The sequence below is a fragment of the Euprymna scolopes genome, chromosome 44, assembly GCF_053919585.1.
Source record: "Euprymna scolopes isolate OS-2025 chromosome 44, ASM5391958v1, whole genome shotgun sequence".
NCBI classification, from domain to species: Eukaryota; Metazoa; Mollusca; class Cephalopoda; order Sepiida; family Sepiolidae; genus Euprymna; species Euprymna scolopes.
The window spans coordinates 48,065,410-48,085,409 of record NC_136525.1 but is presented as its reverse complement, the minus strand read 5'-3'; the positions used below and the strand labels follow the sequence as shown (position 1 = coordinate 48,085,409).

Below are 20,000 nucleotides of genomic sequence, written 5' to 3'. Positions count from 1 at the left end.
ATAAAAAAAACATATGATAAAACATTAATTAAACCTGGAAATACGATTTAAAAAATAGCGCGGACCACTCTTTGCATTAGCACTACCAACCAATCTTATATCGAAAAAAAAAAAAATCAAAAAGCAAGCGACAAACTTTTTTTTTGCCTTATATAATAAAGAAAAAATGTTTAAATTAAAAAATTTGGAAGATAAACAAATGAATTATGTTTTTCTTTTCACTTATCGAGTACACAGAAAATGAAATCTACTTCGTTTTGTCAATTCGTGGCTGTGAAATGAATCGAACCGGAAGTTCAGTTTTATCAACAAACCAGGTTCGCACTAACGGTTACGAAAATATATTTATTTTATTTAATATTTTAATAATTCGCGAGGTAAATTTATTTTAATAACATAAAAACATCCCTCGACTCTAAAGATGGGTTGTCTGAAAATTTCAAATAAATTGGTAACGTAGAAATATGGTTTTATTCACTTCTAACGAACCAAAAATTACATTTTATATATATATATATATATATATATATATATATATATATATATATATATATATACTTGTTTATTTTTATATAAACATGCTCACATCCCGCTGCTACAAACAGCCACTTGTTTCAATCAAACAACAGATATCATCAGGCAGCGTCTTGACTATGAACATTTGAATAGTCAAGACGCTGCCTGATGATATCTGTTGCTTGATTGAAAGAAGTGACTGTTTGTAGCAGCGGGATGTGAGCATGTTTATATAACAATAAACAAGTATTATTAGCTCTTTTTATTGAACACTATCTAACAACCTCGTTGAATTCACTAGTCCATTACTTTTGAATAAAAAAACCCCGAGTATATATATATATATATATATATATATATATATATATATATATATATATATATATATATATATATATATATAAGGAATCCAATGAAAATCCTGTAAATTTAAAATTACAACAAAAAATACAAACACTATATTATTTCCGATTATTCCATGGAGTTTCAAAGAATGACACTTAACATCAGAGGAAAGTAGTTAAAAGTCGAAAACTATAAATTATGCAGGAAGGCATATTTGTATGAGAATTGATAATAATGCAATATATATATATATATAAAGTGAAAGTGTTAGTCTCTGTGTGTCTGCCTTTCTGTCTGTTTGCCTGTATATATTTCCCTACTCAATAACTCTGACAATTTTCAGTCTACAGACTCGAAATTTGATATGCTGAATACTGAGATTTGGGAAAATCTGTGTGATCGGTTTTCGGACATAAATTTGACTGTTTAAGGGTCCTAGTACAACGATTTGACCGTTGAGAACTATATCAAACTCCTCCGACAATTTTGGGTCTAAACATTTGAAATTTTAGATATAGGTTCCTTCGCTATGGATCTAACTTAATAACTTGATTTGAGCCCAAATCAATAAATGTTCAGGCTAATTTTTCGGTATTTGTCGTCTGAAGGGTTGAGCTTCAAAACGATTCTGATCTTGTGAAAATCCATCGCATCTGTCGAAAGTTTTAGGCAGACATGCAAACATACATACATTTATATATTGGTAGCTCAAATTTTCGACCAAAACCGATTAAAAAGCTTGCCCTATCTCTGAATACCCTTTATGTAAAATTTCAAATGTTTTGACTAGAAATTGTCTTTAGTTATTTGGTAGAGACCACAGAGGTCAAATTTTTTTAACTTTGATCCCTATTATGACCCCTTAACTTTTATTGCTTTGGGCTCAAATCAAATTATTAAGTTGGATCTATGTCCATGAACCTAAAAAACTTGACCTCTGCGGTCTCTTCCAAATTACTCAGACAATTTCTGGTCTAAATATTTGAAATTTTACATAAAAGGTATTCAGAGATAGGGCAAGCTTTTTCATCGGTTTGGGTCAAACATTTTTAGTTACCAATATATAAATGTATGTATGTATGTACGTTTGCATGTCTGCCTAAAAGTTTCGATGGATTTTCACAAGATCAGTATCGTTTTGAAGCCATACTTTTCTGTGGTATTTTAAACAACATTTTATTGCAAGTCGTTCTTCTAAATTGTCGTCACGTCCAGATTGCAGTTTTATAAAAATCACTTCTCACGGCCGAAACCGTGTGAAGAAACAATAACAAAAAAAAACAAGATGAGAACAATAATCCAAATAATAAAAAAAAATGTTCAATCCTCATCTCAAAAATATACATCCATCTTATTTCTATGAATTTTTCGGAAGAATAGTCGACTTTATTACGTTATTATGAGCTCGACGAAGCAAAATAAATGCCGGTCACGGATTGATGACGACGAAAAGAACGTTGTATTCAATCGAAGTTTATTTATTTAATTGCAATATTAAAAACAAATTTAGTGACTTGAATCTACCCCCACTGGTTGCCAGCGCATACGCTGTAAACAGAATCACTTCATTAAATTTGTAATTATTTAATTGAATAGACGATTATGAATAAACTATGCAAATCCATGGTACATCACTGGAAAACGTGCATTAAGAACACTGGTGGCTATGTAGAAAAATTAATTCTACCACAGGAAAGGTCGCTCGTTTTAATGGTACTACTCCCGACTTCGTAGCTTTTCAACTTTTTTATTCCATAAATGTTAAGAGAGTATATTACATGAGCTCAATTAAACTTATATGCATCATATGGAATAAAAAAAAAGGTGAAAAGCTACGAAGTCGGGAGTAGTACCATTAAAACGAGCGACCTTTCGTGCGGTAGAATTTATTTTTCTACCTAGCCACCAGCATTCTATATGCATTTTTACCAGTGGTGTACCATGGTTGTGCTTTACCATACGAGGGTTGTTCCCAAAAGAAAAACCTTTTATTTTCTTCACTCAAAAAGCTGAAGAACTGCGAAATCGGGAGTAATACCATTAAAACGGGCGACCTTTTCTGCTCCAAAATTGATTTTTCTACATAAAAAAATAAAAAGAAACGCAAAATAAAAACGGACACTCGATTTTACTAGCCGACCAGCGACGGACATTAGGCAGGTACAACTTCAAAGGGACAATGTTGTCTCAGTCTCTTTTCTAGTGCCTTCAATAAGTTTCTAGACATTTTTTTAATTTTTAAAATTGCTGCATACTCTTGAAAATGCAGTATGTTACTGCTATACATCTTACTAATTTGAACGATTTCAGGTTCAAATGAACAAGAACAGCAGTAATTGGAATACATCCTACTAAAGCCTGATTGTCACAGCTGGTGAAGTTCAAAAATGCAATCTGGACGTGAGGACACTTTAGAATATGCAATATTCTCAAGTGTCTTAACCAATAAAATTCCGTTTTAAACTTGGAAAAAAATTTTATGCAATAAAATTCCGTTTTAAACTTGGAAAAATGTCACAAGAACGTATAGAATGCTTCAGACTGCTTTTGTGCCATCTTGCATGAATCGAGCATTATTTTCTGCGTGGCATAAGCGATTAAAGAGAGACAGGGAGTTTGTGAGGGATGAATAAGGTGCGGGAGGGATAAAAACGTCAAAACACTAGAGTTGATTGGCCAAATAAAGAATTTCATGCATAAAGACCCTCGTGTGTCTATAGAGACAATAAGTACACAATTCGATGTCAGTGTGGGAAATGTACCCACAATTATTCGCGAGGAACTCAAAAATAATTATTACACAAACTAAACCGGTACTCATTGAAATACAAACTTCCAGATATTAAGAGAAAGGCGAAGTCATCCTCCTCCGTTGAAGTCTGAAGGCAACTTACTCAAATTGTCTAAAATTCCACGCATTCATATACAATGAAACATTCTACTTATCCATCCATCTTTATTTAACTATACTTACAGAATATGCAATAACCTATATCTATCAGGTATAACTGTACTCCATATCAAATGTTCTCTTGTATCTATACTGATCATATATCTTATCTTTCAATCATATTAAATATTCAGTTTGGGCACCAAATCATAATTTCTAATAGTAAGTAAATCATACTTTAACACTTTATCCTAATCCTAAACTTACTAAACCATATCTAACCGTACATTCCTAAAATTACAAAACTATATATAACCATACATTCCTAAACTTACTAAACCATATCTAACCATGCATTCCTAAACTTACTAAACCATATCTAACCATACATTCCTAAACTTACAAAACTATATCTAACCATACATTAACTCGTCACTCTCAATCCAATGCTGTTGCAAATTTAGTTGCTTCCACTGCATGAATTTTTACCTATACCCTCTCCCAGTAAAAATGAAAATGGGAAGCATAGTAATGTCCGTTTTTTTAACCAAATTTGAGGAGTGAAATTTTTCTGTAGATGTTAACCTAAATACCCAATTTTTTCAGGAGATATTAACCTAAATAACCAATTAATATTAACTATCCATGCGGGGTCGCAGAAATACCTGGATTAGGACCCAGGCGCGAGGCGAACCCTCTCGGAGCTGATGGACCCGTAGATCTTCCCAGGTCATCCGTCTAGGAGAAGGAAAACTCTGAAGCTAAACCTAGGGGAGGGAGGCCTCTTCAGTCCTGGAGCTGGCGACTCAAACAAATCACCGGTTGGCAAAACTAAACTGCTTAAGGAGGAGATAGGCTCTGTCTATCGCCCGGCTTTTATACTCCTTCTTTGCCTATCGGCCAGGCGTAGAGGTACTATCACAGGGACTCGTCTGAATCATCCAGTGGTTGACCTTGTTCAGCATCCCCTCACTCACTCACCCTAACTGAAACTTTTAAATTAAATAAAATGAAATGACAACTCAAGCAAAAGTTACGTTTAAACCAGGACCAAACTCAAAGAAAACCAACCTGCCTCCTCCCTTGAGGCTTGCATTTACGAATATCCGCAGGCTTAGAACTAACTTAGATGATGTTCAGTCATTTCTCTTTGTAAACACCTCGGATATCTTAGCATTGTGAAACTAACCTTCACTCCTCCATTCCCTCTAACCACTTTAACATGCCTGGTTATCTCCCACTCTACCGTAAGGACTCGGACAGACATATGCATGGACTTGGAGTCTATATTCGTAACACCCTCCCCCTGACTAGAGAAATAAAACTAGAATCAGACGACCAGGCCTTTATGTGCTTCAGACTAAATATGCAACACAATATTAGCTACTTGTATTTTCTCTACCGCTCTCCCTCAACCCAAGACCGTGCCCTAATAAACAAAGTCTCAGACAGCATAGATATAGCACTCTCCCTCGATACTAGCGCACAAGTACATGTATTTGGTGACTTCAATGTCCACCACAGTAACTGGCTAGGATTTTCTAATCACACAGACGTAGCTGGTAGCACAACACATATCCCATTCCCTATCTCAGTTGGTTACATTTTCGACATGTTTCCCAGACCAGCAAGATCAACATGCCTCACTTCTATATCTCTTTCTGACAACGGTTCCCGATGATTGTACAACAAATGCCCACCGCCCACCTGGGAATGCTGATCATGCTGTGATAATGGTAGAAATCAGCCTAAATTCTCGCCCTAAAACTGAAGACCCACTACTCAAAACAACGAGGTATTACAAAAAGGCTGATTGGGAAGCCATCAGGGAGCTCATCAGAGATGTCCCATGGCAAAATATCTTTACTTTTCCAGCGGAACAGTGTGCAAATGAGACCACTGAATGGTTCAAAACTGCAATTGAAGTACATGTTCCCGCACGGAAATTCTATAGCAAGCCCCACTCTCCCCAATGGTTTACTTCTGCTTGTGCAGCTGCCATTTGTCAAAGGCAGCATGCGTTCCGCAAATTCAACCGACATAAGTCCATCTCAAATAAACAGAAGTATATAGAAGCTAGAAATAATTGTAAGAGAGTGATAGAGACAGCTAAGACAGATTACTCTGAAGCCACCAGAAAACGCATCGAAGCACAGAAATTAGGAACCCGGGATTTTTGGAAAATCTACAACAGCGTAGTAAATAATGGGCAGTCAACTATTCTCCCACTATCAAACAATCATGAGGTTGCTTGCACGGCAACTGACAAGGATAATCTGCTTGCCAGTCGGTTTATTCCTTGTTTCATACTAATTGTTCGTAAACAGTGAAAGGTTGGAATTTTAAAGCTTGTCATATTAGCCGGGAGTATGAGAATTGATGGCTTATCTTAGATACATGCTTCGGGCAGAGAGATAGAGAGACAGAAAGAGAGGTTATCTAGTCACGTGTCAAATCGACGTATAGACATATTTTGTACAGCAGGGTATCACGAGTGTTTATGCTTTACAAAGAGTATCATGTTATATCAAAGGTGGATATATGCTTTACAAAGAAAATGATGCTTCCTACCTTTTCTTTCTCCGGAGTTCTTCTGTCTTCTGGCTCTATGTTCTTGGTTCTGGGAAATGCTGGAAAATAAACTAGTCTATTATTATTATTATTATTATTATTATGTCCCGTAAGTCTAAATGTAATACCACCTGAAATATTTTTTTTAGAATTAAATATTTATTTACAATAACGTTGGAATATTAACTTGGAATTTTAACATACGCCGAACAGCTTAGGAATATCTAGATAAACATAAATTATGTAGAAGCATCAGATGATGATCTCAGTAATATGTGTATTAATGACGTCATAATAGGAAGATAGATTTTAAAACAGGTACAGTTTTTTGGGAGTCGTTGGTGGCAGACAGAAAGTCGAGCCAATTGGTCGTAATGGCTCGGAGAACCCAGGGAAAGAGGAGTCCAACGACTATCAAATATAAGTAACGTAGGACAGCGTGCAACTTTGCAATGGGGAAACATTCGGAATAAAGTTACTGAAAACACAGCTGTTTATGCTTTACAAAGGGTGTCACAAATGTTTATGTTATATCAGAGGTAGATATATTAAAAAAGATGCTTCATACCTTTTCTTTCTCCGGAGTCCTTCTGTCTTCACTGCTCTGTGATAAAACATGCAACAAGCAACACCACAAGCGATTTAAGACACCTGGATTTTCTTGTTATGAACCACAAGACAATGAGTTTATATTTCACAAAATATAATCTTTTCAGGCTGTCTTAGTTGGTCTTCGCCCAGGAGTCTGCTTACGTCTCTACATTGCTTGTTCCTTTCTAGCCCCGCTTCCTGGACTTGGAATACGTCTGTTCACTTTGGTGACCAAACTCAAACTCTCGACTGACTAAACTTCTTGGTTCTTTGACCTGCCAGTTCTTGTGACGCAGCCATTTAAAAGACACCGCTCCTGAACGTGACCTCCTCTGTCACGTACGCGACTGCTTAAGGTCGATTTAGTTATTTTTGTTTATAGCTAATTTCTGTAAACGTGTTTAGCTAGGACTTATTGTCACATTCCGGATCAAAACAATTTTAACAATATCACTGGATAGATAGATAGATAGATAGATAGATAGATAGATATATAGATAGATAGATAGATAGATAGATCAATAAATAAATAGATAGATAAATAGATAGATCAATAAATAGATAGATAGATAGATAGATATATATCAATAAATAGACAATAGATCAATGGATAGATAGATAAATCAATAGATAGATAGATAGATAGATAAATCAATAGATAGATAGATAGATAAATCAATAGATAGATAGATAGATAAATCAATAGCTAGATAAAAAAATCAATAAATAGATAGATAAATCAATAAATAGACAGATAGATCAATAGATAGATAGATCAATAAATAGATGCATAGATCTATAAATAGACAGATAGATGAATGGATAGATAGATAGATAGATCAATAGATAGATAGATCAATAGATAGATAGATCAATAGATAGATCAATGGATAGATAGATCAATAGATGGATAAATCAATAGATAGACAGATCAATAAATAGATAGACAGATCAATAAATAGATAGATAAATCAATAAATAGATAGATCCATAAATAGATAGATAGATCAATAGATAGATAAATACATCAATAAATAGATAGATAGATACATAGATCAATAAATAGACATATAGATCAATGGATAGATAGATAGATCGATAGATAGATCAATGGATGGATGGATAGATAGATCAATAGATAGATAGATCAATGGATAGATAGATCAATGGATAGACCAATAGATAGATCAATAAATATATAGATAGATAGATAATAGCTAATTTAACTTTTAACTTACGCAACTGCTCAAGGTTATTTTGTTTATATTTAACTTAGCTAATTTCTGTAAACATCTTCAGTTAAAACCCATTGTTACATTCCAGACCACTTTATTCTCTAAACCATAAATAACTCCCAATATAAACTATTTTAACAATATCACTGGATAGATAGATAGACAGACAGACAGACAGACAGACAGATAGGTAGATAGATATATAGATGATAACTAATTTAACTTTTAACGCTGCTATTATCTAACAGAGAGAGAGAGAGATAGAGAGAGACGGGGATTTTGCTTGTAGTGAATGTGTTGGTCATCAGAGGAGTAGATTTTGTTTTCGTATCGATTAACTAAACAAATTTCGATTGGATTCGTCATCAATCATTGATCGGCATATGTGAGATTTTATGAAAATACAAAAAAAAAAAACTATACAAATACGAGACCATCTTCCCCTAAAGATAAGGTTAAAAGAACACCGTAAAGCCGTGATAAGGAAAGAGATAAAAAAAAGTCGTGACTAGCTGATCACTAGGGCAAAGATAATAGTATATTTTCATTGTTTTTACTCTCGAATATATATCTGACACAGTTAGACACAATTAATAAACCGATAACCGCATAACTCTACATAAAAACATACAGATACCAATGGATATATATACCTGAGAGTCAAAACCAGGAAAAGAATATGCTGTTGTCATAGCCCTACTGATCAAATATGGAAAGAAATAGGAATACACTTCCCTTTACGGAACGAGGTCAAAATAATAGACAGGAATGCAAGATGGTGAGTTAAACGACTCAAAAAAGCGGCACATATGTTTAAAAAGACAAAAATTACTAAGTAGACAAAACGTAGCTATCAGCAGTATATAGTAATCTCTAATTATAACGAAAAACCATAATTATACAACCCCTCCTTAAAATTTCATGGTTAAAAGGGAGACGATCCTGTTAAACTTTCTTAAAATTACCCCCTTGTCAATCAATTTTCTTTCACAAAAAAAAGAATATACTGTTGACTGATCACACATGGAAAGAAATAGGCACACCCTTCCCTTTATGGACTGAGGTCAAAATAATAGACAGGAATGCAAGACGGTGAGTAAAACGACCCAAAGAAACGGCACATATGTTTAAAAAGACAAAAATTACTAAGCAGACGAAACGTAGCTATCAGCAGTATATGGGAACCTCTTAATTATAAGGAAAAACAAAAATTATACAAATCACAACTTTAAATTTTAAGGTTAAAAGGGAGACAATCCTGTCAAATTTTAATAAAGTTACCCCTATTGTCAACCATTTTTTTTTTCACACATACGAAACTGCGGCGAAGAAAACAAAAACGACTCCAAGAATACAAAACCATCTACGGAGCCAGTAACTTTTCTCCTTTCTTTTCTAAAATGCCTGACGAAGGTCGAAGGCTACACCAACCGGAACGTTGCACAAATATTAGTCCGATCAAAACCAGTAATATAAACAGTCAGCCCTCATCTAAAAAAATCATAATATATATATGCAGTGAAGAGATAATAACATTTAATTTTATTCTTTATTTTCGGTTAAACGTTTTAGAACAACGCTAACATGATCTCGGAAATGTTTGTAAATCAAATTGTGGCAATCTTGACAATAATTGTACCTATTTACAATGCCTCCCCACGGGACAGAGTTAGACACCAGGGTCGTTTTTTTTAACGTGGAGAAAAGGTACAAAAATAAAAAATTGTCATAGTCGTGAAGGATTTCTCCTCCACCAAAAGAGAACAAGAAATGGAAGTGCAGCATCTGAAGAACAGATACTACACTTTGATCTTGACCAAAAGGCCAAGAATTGTACCTATTTACTATGCCTCCCCACGGGACAGAGTTAGACACCAGGGTCGTTTTTTAACGTGGAGAAAAGGTACAAAAATAAAAAATTGTCTCAGTCGTGAAGGATTTCTCCTCCACTGAAAGAGAACAAGAAATAGAAGTGCAGCATCTGAAGAACAGATACTACACTTTGATCTTGACCAAAAGGCCAAGAATTGTAGATGGTGTGTAAAAACAGATTTTTTTTTTTTTTTTTGCATGACGAATTATTAATAGAAAAAAACTTATCAATCCACATCCTTACATAAAGAAATAAAAATGAAGTTCGGAAAAGAACGGCACTCGACAAAGAACACAAAATCACTGAATTAATATAAATAAACAAATTTCGACTGGAATCGTCACCAATCCATTATCAGTATTTACAGGATGGAATGACAAAATTGCCGACTTAAATAAAACAACACTACAGCATTATTTTACAACTTTTAATAAAAAAATCAATTCAGGTAACTTGATTATATAGTAAAGCTGACAACTATTCAATATAGCTGCCTTCAGCCTCAAACCACCTCGATAAGGGTCCGGAACTGGGAGCATGCCTTTTTCACATGTGCAGGCGGGAGCTCGGCGAATACTCGGCGGATGGCGGCGATCAGGCTGGCTTTGGTGTTGTGGGAGGTCATGTTGGTGATGTTCTCGACATATGACCAAACAAAGTAGTCCAGCGGGTTAAGGTCGGAGAAGTAGGGGGCCAGTGATAGAAGGTTACAAGGTCATAGCACTCCTTCTGAAGCCAAGCCTAGGTCTCTTTGAACTTGTGGACCGGCACCGAGTCCTGCTGCCACACCCAGCCTCTGCCAGCGGACACCCAATTGCACCAGGATATCATCACACTCTTCAGCACATCCAGGTACACTTTGGTGTTGACTTTCGAGCCGTCTTCGAAGATGTGAGGTGGCATGATGATGTGGCTTTCACTTGAAACCAGACTAAAGACCATAACCGTAGCTGGAAACTTTGTTTTCATCACCCTGAGTACGTCCTTGTTATTCGTGGCAATCAAGCGATTCGTTTTGAGGGTGCCAGCAATGGTTCTGGTGTCATAACTTGCATAGGTAGAAATCATGTGTTGTAGAGCTGTAATGTGATCGACCTGAGGGAGCGAATTGCCCCTCATTGGGGAGCCGGGTATGCTAAGATAGTTTTAATAGCTCCCGGGTAACAGCAGATATCCCGAAGATTTACAATAGAGAATATAAATATATAATTTATTTCATTGCCAAAATAGATATATTTACTTATTGTTTAGAAGTTATTCAAAATTGATGACAGAAATCTTGGAACAATAATATTGGCATTGTCTGGCCTCGACAAACTCAGTGCCAGATGTGCGGACTGACAATCGGTGACCTTGGGGTCATGAGAATTTAATGTTGACTTGAATCTCAGATTGCAAGCTAGCGATATGACTGAAGTGCACACCTGCAATCTGGGTTGTTTCCGTAAGTGCGTGGCATGATTTGATTGGCTTAGGAAATCATCTCCCCCACACCCGACCTTACTATATAGTGCTAGTGTCGCATGAAATTAACCAGTTTCCAGCTAAAGTTTGTGCACGGAACTCAAAGTAACCACACCGCTCCCTGAGACGTGACCTCTCATCTGACCCGTCTGACACTATCTTTGAAGAGAAGTGAGATTTGAGACTTTTAAAAACTTACTAAGAACTTCACGTGTACATATACGTAAAAAGTCTATAAACTTTGTGAAATTAACCTTTCATAGAATAGAACTCGAGCGTCTGTTGTCTTTCTTGCCTGCGTGAGTTTTGTTATTCATTTTCAGCATACCAGATTCAATGTGACGGCCTCCAGAAGTATGAAGATGACACGAGCCAAGTTTTCAAGGATCAGGGATCCTTGCGCAACGTCATAAGCATAACGTTACAGAGCGCCGCATCCCCGACCTCACTCGTTGAGCATTGTGTCAGTTTCAGACATGATAGAAAGCTATTATCGCTCTTGAGATTTATAACTTTTCTGTATTTATTTCCTGTTTGTTGACGTGTAGGAAAACGAAAATGTTTCTTTCAAAAGCACAAAATTTTCGACTAATCTTTCGGTCTTCTTCAGTGTGAATGCTAGAAACATGAGTGCAGAACTAACAGCAGGAGACGAACGTTAATAGGGTTAAGAAGTATCAGCATATGACCATCCCAATATTTTTGCCTTAAAATGGTCAGCAACTTGTGTGGCCTTTATTCAAAACCAAGTCTTCCATGAAATGTTGAACTGGAGGCCCACGCACCCTTGCATGCATACGTGCATATATAAACATACATGCATGTACACCCATACATTATCACACATGCTTCTACACATATCTGCACACACACGTTTATAGATGTATGTACACATACACATGAAGAATGATAACAGATATAGACAGACAAGTGGAAAGTTCTAACCAAAAGCTGGCAATTCAACTAGTAGATGGCCTGCAAAAAAAAAAAAAAAAAAAGAAAAACCGGTTTTCATTAAATGGAAACAGAATAATATCGTCTTTTGTAGGGCGACAATTTTATCGTTTCACACTTTGCATTAGCTTCAGCAATTTGAATCCAACATAATAAAATCGATTATTCATTCTATCATTCTAACAAAAAAACATGTAACACCCATTTAAACAAGTCGAACACATTAATCAATGTATTTGATTCTAGGTCACAACATGGATTTAATTCGGCTTTTCTTTATGGTTATTCTATTAAATGTATAGTTGCTCAACGTGTTATTTCCTTACATAACTTCTTCCGTGATCCAGTACTTTCTTTCGTCGATTTAAGATTTATAGCATTTATATTAGTGTTGGGACGATTCATCAGAATCGGAATCTGGAATCGGAAATATCAGAATCGGTATCGGAATCGGAAATATTTGTACCTATTTTCCAATGCCAGAAACGATTCCTTTGATTATTATTTTTGGTCCCCCCCCCCTCCGACAAAAGGAGGGTGCACCTGTAAATTCACTCTTGTGCGTTCGTCCGTTCGTCTGTCAATACTTTTCTCAGTAACTACACCTTGGAACTTTTAAAAAGTTTTGCACAAACATTAAACATGATATGAGTAAAAAAGTAACAGAATTGATTTTCAGGGAAAACTCCGATGCCCCCCCCCCTCCCGAGGTGCTTTTCGGGTTAAAATGGTAAAAACTGACAGTTTTGTGCTTATTAAAAAAAATAAATTAATAACTTGGATTTTTATAAAATTTTTCTGAAAAGTTGTAACTAACTGATTTCTATATAATTTTGTTTGTCTATACTTCACGATAACTCTTGGGTGTGCTCCAGGGGCTATTTTAGGGCTAATAAAAACACTCCATTTTTGTGACTATTTTACCATATTTGTCCAAAATTTTCTGTGTATGTTTATTTAGCAGTTTTGCATGGTGCTGAACTACAATTTGAATATATCAAGGCCTTGGGGACTTTTGGGGGCTAAATGGAAGGGAGAGGGACAAATGATGGACATAGTCATTTCTTTTTTTTTTTTTTTTTTGTAGAACTCAAATTTACATAAGGCCTAAAACTGCACCGTTTGTTCATTTTCACCAGGATTTGACGTCCCCTGGGGACTTTGGGGGTTAAATATTGCGGGGGTGGGGTGCAAATGCTGAACTTAGTCATTTTTTATGCCTCGTTCATTGTGCGCTCATGTGAGACCATGCACGCTTCACTTGTTTTATTTTATTTTGTAGGTAGTAATGATAAAAAAAAAATTATTGATTTGAAACAACCAGTAAAAGAGAAATCCATTGATCCTTTGCCACGAGTTTGATTTTACGTTTGAGAAAAAACATCCGATGTGATCGAGACAAATTAAGAACTCTATGGTTAAACATTTAGATATTTATAAAGAATCTGAATCGAAATCATTAAGTGTATCGGAATCGGGAACTTAATACAGAATCGATAATTGAATCGGAATCGGAAATTTAGTACGGAATTGGTAATTCAAGCAGAATCGGAAATTTAGTATGACATCGGTAATTGATTCGGAATCAGGAATTTAGTACGGAATCAGTAATTGAATCAGAATCGGAAATTTAGTACGGAATCGGTAATTAAATCGGAATCTGGAATTTAGTACGGAATCGGTAATTGAATCGGAATCTAGAATTTAGTATGGAATCGGTAATTGAATCAGAATCGGAAATTTAGTACGGAATCGGTAATTCAAGCGGAATCAGGAATTTAGTACGGAATCGGTAATTGAATCAGAATCAGGAATTTAGTATGGAATCGGTAATTGAATCGGAATCGGAAATTTAGTACAGAATCGGTAATTGAATCGAAATCTGGAATTTAGTACGGAATCGGTAATTGAATCGGAATCGGGAATTTAGTACGGAATCGGGAATTTAGTACGGAATCGGTAATTGAATCGGAATCGGGAATTTAGTACGGAATCGGTAATTGAATCGGAATCAGAAATTTAGTACGGAATCGGTAATTGAATCGGAATCGGAAATTTAGTACGGAATCGGTAATCGAATCGGAATCGGAAATTTAGTACGGAATCGGTAATTGAATCGGAATCGGAAATTTAGTACGGAATCGGTAATCGAATCGGAAATTTAGTACGGAATCAGTAATTGAATCGGAATCGGAAATTTAGTACGGAATCGGTAATTGAATCGGAATCGGAAATTTAGTACGGAATAGGTAATCGAATCGGAATCGGAAATTTAGTACGGAATCGGTAATCGAATCGAATCGGAAATTTAGTACGGGATCGGTAATCGAATTGGAATCGGAAATTTAGTACGGGATCGGTAATCAAATCAGAATCGGAAATTTAGTACGGAATTGGTAATCGGAATCGGAATCGGAATCAGAAATTTTGTACGGAATCTGTAATCGAATCGGAATCGGAAATTTAGTATGGAATTGGTAATCGAATCGGAAATTTAGTACGGAATCAGTAATCGAATAGGAATCGGAAATTTAGTACAGAATTGGTAATCGAATCGGAAATTTAGTACGGAATCAGTAATCGAATAGGAATCGGAAATTTAGTACAGAATTGGTAATCGAATCAGAATCGGAAATTTAGTAGGAATCAGTAATCGAATCAGAATCGGAAATTTAGTACGGAATCAGTAATCGAATCGGAATCGGAAATTTAGTACAGAATCGGTAATCGAATCGGAATCGGAAATTTAGTAGGAATCAGTAATCGAATCGGAATCAGAAATTTAATACGGAATCGGTTTTAAGAGGTGAAATACATTTTTTTCAAATGTTAAACTGTTTTTAAAATTTGGCTTCATAAAGATTAATGTGACAACCCTAGACATGAATACGACAGTGATCTCCCTTTGATGGTGCCTCGTTTTCGAATATCAAAATAACATATGAGCGTTGCTATAATGGTGTGAGAAAATAAACTCATAATAATTTCAATTAAATGATTTTTCCATATATACATATATATAAATTATAATTGAATAATAACTATGTTTACCTACAGAGATTAATGTTTCATGTTTACGCAATCATCAGTGTACGTAACAATTTCATGCCGGTTATGAGATTCGAACCCAGCGATGAAACCACCTTTTGCTCCATTTGCCGAGCCACTACATCAAGGCTCTCTATACAGAGTGTAGGTCTCTGCTGAGTACAGCAGGGTCGGCAGGACGATGGTTTTGTACTCTCTGCACTTCGTCTCTAGCGGATACCGGCCCATGTCCAGAGCCTCTTTTCTAGCTTTCCAAAGGAGGCACATGCGCTTTGGATTCGGCAGCTTATTTCTTTGTCAGCAGGATTATCAGTGCTTAGAGTGCTTCCAAGATATTTGAAGTTTTCAACAACTTTTAGCATCTTGCCGTTGATTGTTATTATAGGCTCTTGCGGGTCGTTGTTATCTGGTGAGGGCTGATACATCATCACTTCTGTCTTCTCTATGTTGATTTGTAGGCCTATCTTCCCGGCTGTTTGAGAGAAGGCATCAACTATCCTTTAAAGATGTAACAAGGCGGCACCTGAGGGCAATGAACATGAATGTAAAGAGTTGGGAAGAACAAGCCAAAGAAAGGAGTGGTTGACGGAACAGTCTCCACAAAGGAAAGAAAGAAATAGAGAGAAAGATTGGAGAAGTCTTAGAGCTGAGACATTATAGACGACACAACCCTGGCACCCACATTTGCAGTGCCTGTGACCGGATGTCTCACACAGAAAGAGGACTATGCCGACACCGAAGGATAAAGCACTGTGGCCCCGACTGGTCATCATCAAAACTGATGATGATGATGATGATGATGATGATGATGATCACCTCAAGGCTACAAAGCAATTGTCACAGGAACGAAGGGAATTAGAACTATTAAATGCTGAATTCGGGCGAGAACAATGACAATCTAGAGTGTTCGCACGAGTGGAAGTCATGAACAGTGCATAGACGCTAGTTGACTGCATTAGTTATAACTCCGCAGACAATGCCCGTCCTTAAGTATTCTTAAGGGGGTTGATAATTATAAATAAATGATAATGTGTTTTTTACCAACAAACACTAGTGTTTCATGCTTACGCAATCATCAGTGTAGGGTAACAATTCCTGCCGGTCATGTAATTCGAACCCAACGACAAAGCCACCTTGCTGAGCCTCTACCTCGAGGCCACCAAACAATTGTCACGGGAGGTTCCGATATTGTTAGATTCTACAGATACCCGAGTTCGATAAATATCTCTGAAGAAGGTCGGAGGTTATATTGACCGAAACGTTATGAAAATAACATTCAATATGAGACTAGTATTCCGAAGAATCCAAATAATACAATGTGCCACCACCACCACCATCACCGAGAGAATAGGCCAGCGAACATGTCAGCGTAACGTCACTTCTTGATCAACTTGTAGGTATAGATCGTTTCCAGTATTCAACATGCTAACAGGCATAAAAAATATGGCTGTGTTACCGATTGTCCATGTATGTTCTAAAGAGAAATTATAATTGCACATTGGGATAATTTTAATTTAACAAAATATAGTAAGTGAACTCGTTTTTGAACTTTTATTTCTATCGGAAAAAGTCGAATATTTCATTCTATTTTATTTTTTTTTACTGTAAAACACACAATTTTTATATAATATTTTTCAGTCCGTTCTTTTAATAATAAATAAAACTTTTCACTGAGTATTTCCAAATATTTTAAAGTTAGCATTTTTCACGAAAGTTTTTTTTTCTGTGAATTTTCAATATTTTAGCACCGGGCGTAATTTATTTCTTTGAAATATATTTACAACTTTAAGCTTTTGTTTTTTTTATAACATTTTAACTCTAAATAATTTACATGACGGGTTTGTATTACTAGACACATAGATTCGAAAGGGTTGTCAAAAACAAATATATAACAAATAAATGTTATCAAAGGCAAGATAGGTTACTTTTCTACCAAACTGGATCAATTTTTAGCGTTTGTATTTAATGAAAAAGAAACTCAAAGTGTTTATTCGGCTCGAAAAACAGTGTTTACCGATGTATTTGAAAAAATGAAAATGACGGCATGCTTGCTGTTGCACACGGTAAGTTTGGGAAAACGATTTTAAACAAAAAAAAATATACAAAATACTGTTAGAAACTTGCTCAATATATGTTACCGTGACATAGGCGGGCATATATTCGGTGGGTTTCTAACAGTATGTTGTATAATTTGTTTGTTTGAACTTATTTTACTAAACTTACCAAGTTCAATAGCGAGCATTTTTTTTTTTTTTTTTACATTTTCACCCCAGACAAGGCACATTGCCACTTTGGTGTAGGGGGCTACTATCAGGGGCAGCAACTACTGGGGCACTATGTAGGGATTTGGGCAGCAAGATGTTGGTTCACGTTGCACTTGAACTTCTGCATGTCAGTACAGTTAGGGAAGCAGGAACCTGGAATGGAATTCCAGAGTCTAGCGGTTCTGGGGAAGAAACTACTGGAGTAGAAAGATCTTTTACATCTAGTGATCTCTACTGTGTGGGGGTGGGATTTATCTGCCTGTCGAGTTTGTCGAGGGTGTCTACGTCGTGGGGGCACAAGTGTCTGCAGTTCGTCAGAGCATTAACCATTAAAATACTTGTAGAACAAGCAGAGGGATGCAACGTTTTGAGCATGCCGACATTTTTCTTTTTAAAATATATCGATAAACATTGTATGATTTTCGAAAGATTTCACATTTTAAAGTGAGTAAAACCACTGAAAACTTTTCCAGATAGGTAGAAGAGTAACTTATCTTGCCTTTGCTAACATTTATTTGTTATATATTTGTTTTTTGATAACTTTTTCGAATATATGTGTACAGTAATACACACCTAAAATTTAATTTAACTTGGAAATATTATTTAAAATACACGTGCGGCAACTGCACAGGCACCTTTATTATTATCATAATAATAATAATAATAATAATAATAATAATAAACTAGTGTAGATGACATCGACTGGCGCCACACCAACTAGTTGTAAAGGGTCAGGGAGAATGGAGAGATCGAGGTGAGTAAATCTCCATGGGAAGTGTGCAGTTCAAATCTGGTACCTTGGGAAGGCATTTTGTCACCCAAACCCCAGGAAACACCAATGACCGATGCCAACAAGAAGTCAGTGACAACGGCTGTTGCGATAACATGCAATCATCTGCGCAAGTGGTCTAGAGGTGGAGAACACTGGATGGCTGGGGAGACTTGTTGTCACTTGGTCTCCAGAGAACACCACAGTGAGCGATCACTGATGATAGCTTGTGAGACAACTAATACGCTACATATTTTGATGAAAAACATGGGGGGAAAAATGGACATAGAAGAACAGAAAATCAAAACTTTAAATATAATTTCTGTATTAAAGTAATAATTATTTAAATATTTCAACATATAATCTTCTGGGCAAAATCCAGCTTCCCAATAATGGGCACTCTGCAATATAGGAACAAAAATAATCTCAATCATGAAAGATTTCTTCTCCACCGACCGAGGATAAAAAAGTTAAAGTGTAGCATCAAAACAGATACTACACTGTGATCTTGTTCAGAAGGCCAAAAAATATTTGTGTTTAATTTTTTCCAATTGTTTGTTCCCTAAATTCATAATTCAGTTTTATCAGTATTAAATTGTATATTGCTTTAAAATTAATTTTACATAGATAATATTTATATTTTATAATGAACAAAGTTCAGTTTCAGTATTAATCGAACTGTGTTGTCTTTTTTTTTTCTTTTTGAAAATGTTTTATTTCTCTTTTTCACATGGGCATCATATAGTACTGACAATCTGACACATCTTACCTACATTGCCTGCAGACATTTTTCAGTTTACAGGCTTTTTTCTTACTGATTGTGCTCGTAAATAACGGGAGGAAAACGCGCTTCTGTCGTATCAAAGATCCGAACATTATACGTTGATGTATTGTACCGTCCAACTTTGTCCGCCGTGAAACTGTCCCGCTCCTTCTGCCAGCCCTCCAGTCGACTAGATCCAGGGAGGGAAGGGGAAAGGGTAAGTCAAAACAAAAATTTTCATTCTATTGTTATTTCAGGGGTTAGGGTTAGGGTTAGGGGTTAGGGTTAGGGTCGGCCTCTTTTCGAACCGGTTGACCTGCTGAGCTGAAAAGACATTGTCTTCTTTTTTCTTTTTTTTCTTCTTCTTTTCTGCCCCCCCCCCCACCAACCACTCCCCAATGTGGTCTAGCTTAACAGACCCGAGGGTCGTTCGAAACGTAAAGCCTCCTATTTTTTTATAACTCAGAAAGTTGAAAGGCCACAAAGACAAGATTGATACCTGTAAAACAAGATATCTAAACGCAATTCTGAATTTTTGAGTTGAGATGTGAATGCTTGTATTCTTTTGATTAATCTGGGTGTGGTTAGCACAACGTTTCGGTCGCTTTACCCTGCGACCTTCTTCGGGTGTTAAATACATGTTTCATTTTCTCCATTAATGGAAACAAAGGGGTTAGCTCTGCGTTGCAAGAATTCGACCGTGGGTTTGAGGGTGGG

At 36.1% G+C, this 20,000-nt stretch overlaps 1 protein-coding gene and 2 pseudogenes across 1 annotated transcript in view; 1 reads left to right on the top strand and 2 right to left on the bottom strand.

The window, feature by feature from the left end:
- The window catches only part of LOC145268835 (uncharacterized), a 1,065,816-nt gene that overhangs the window by 41,904 nt on the left and 1,003,912 nt on the right, over positions 1 to 20,000 (top strand). The gene's annotated exons all lie outside the window — the stretch shown is intronic.
- On the bottom strand, positions 9,758 to 9,984 carry LOC145268935 (U2 spliceosomal RNA; annotated as a pseudogene).
- LOC145268946 (U2 spliceosomal RNA) lies at positions 10,047 to 10,180 on the bottom strand (annotated as a pseudogene).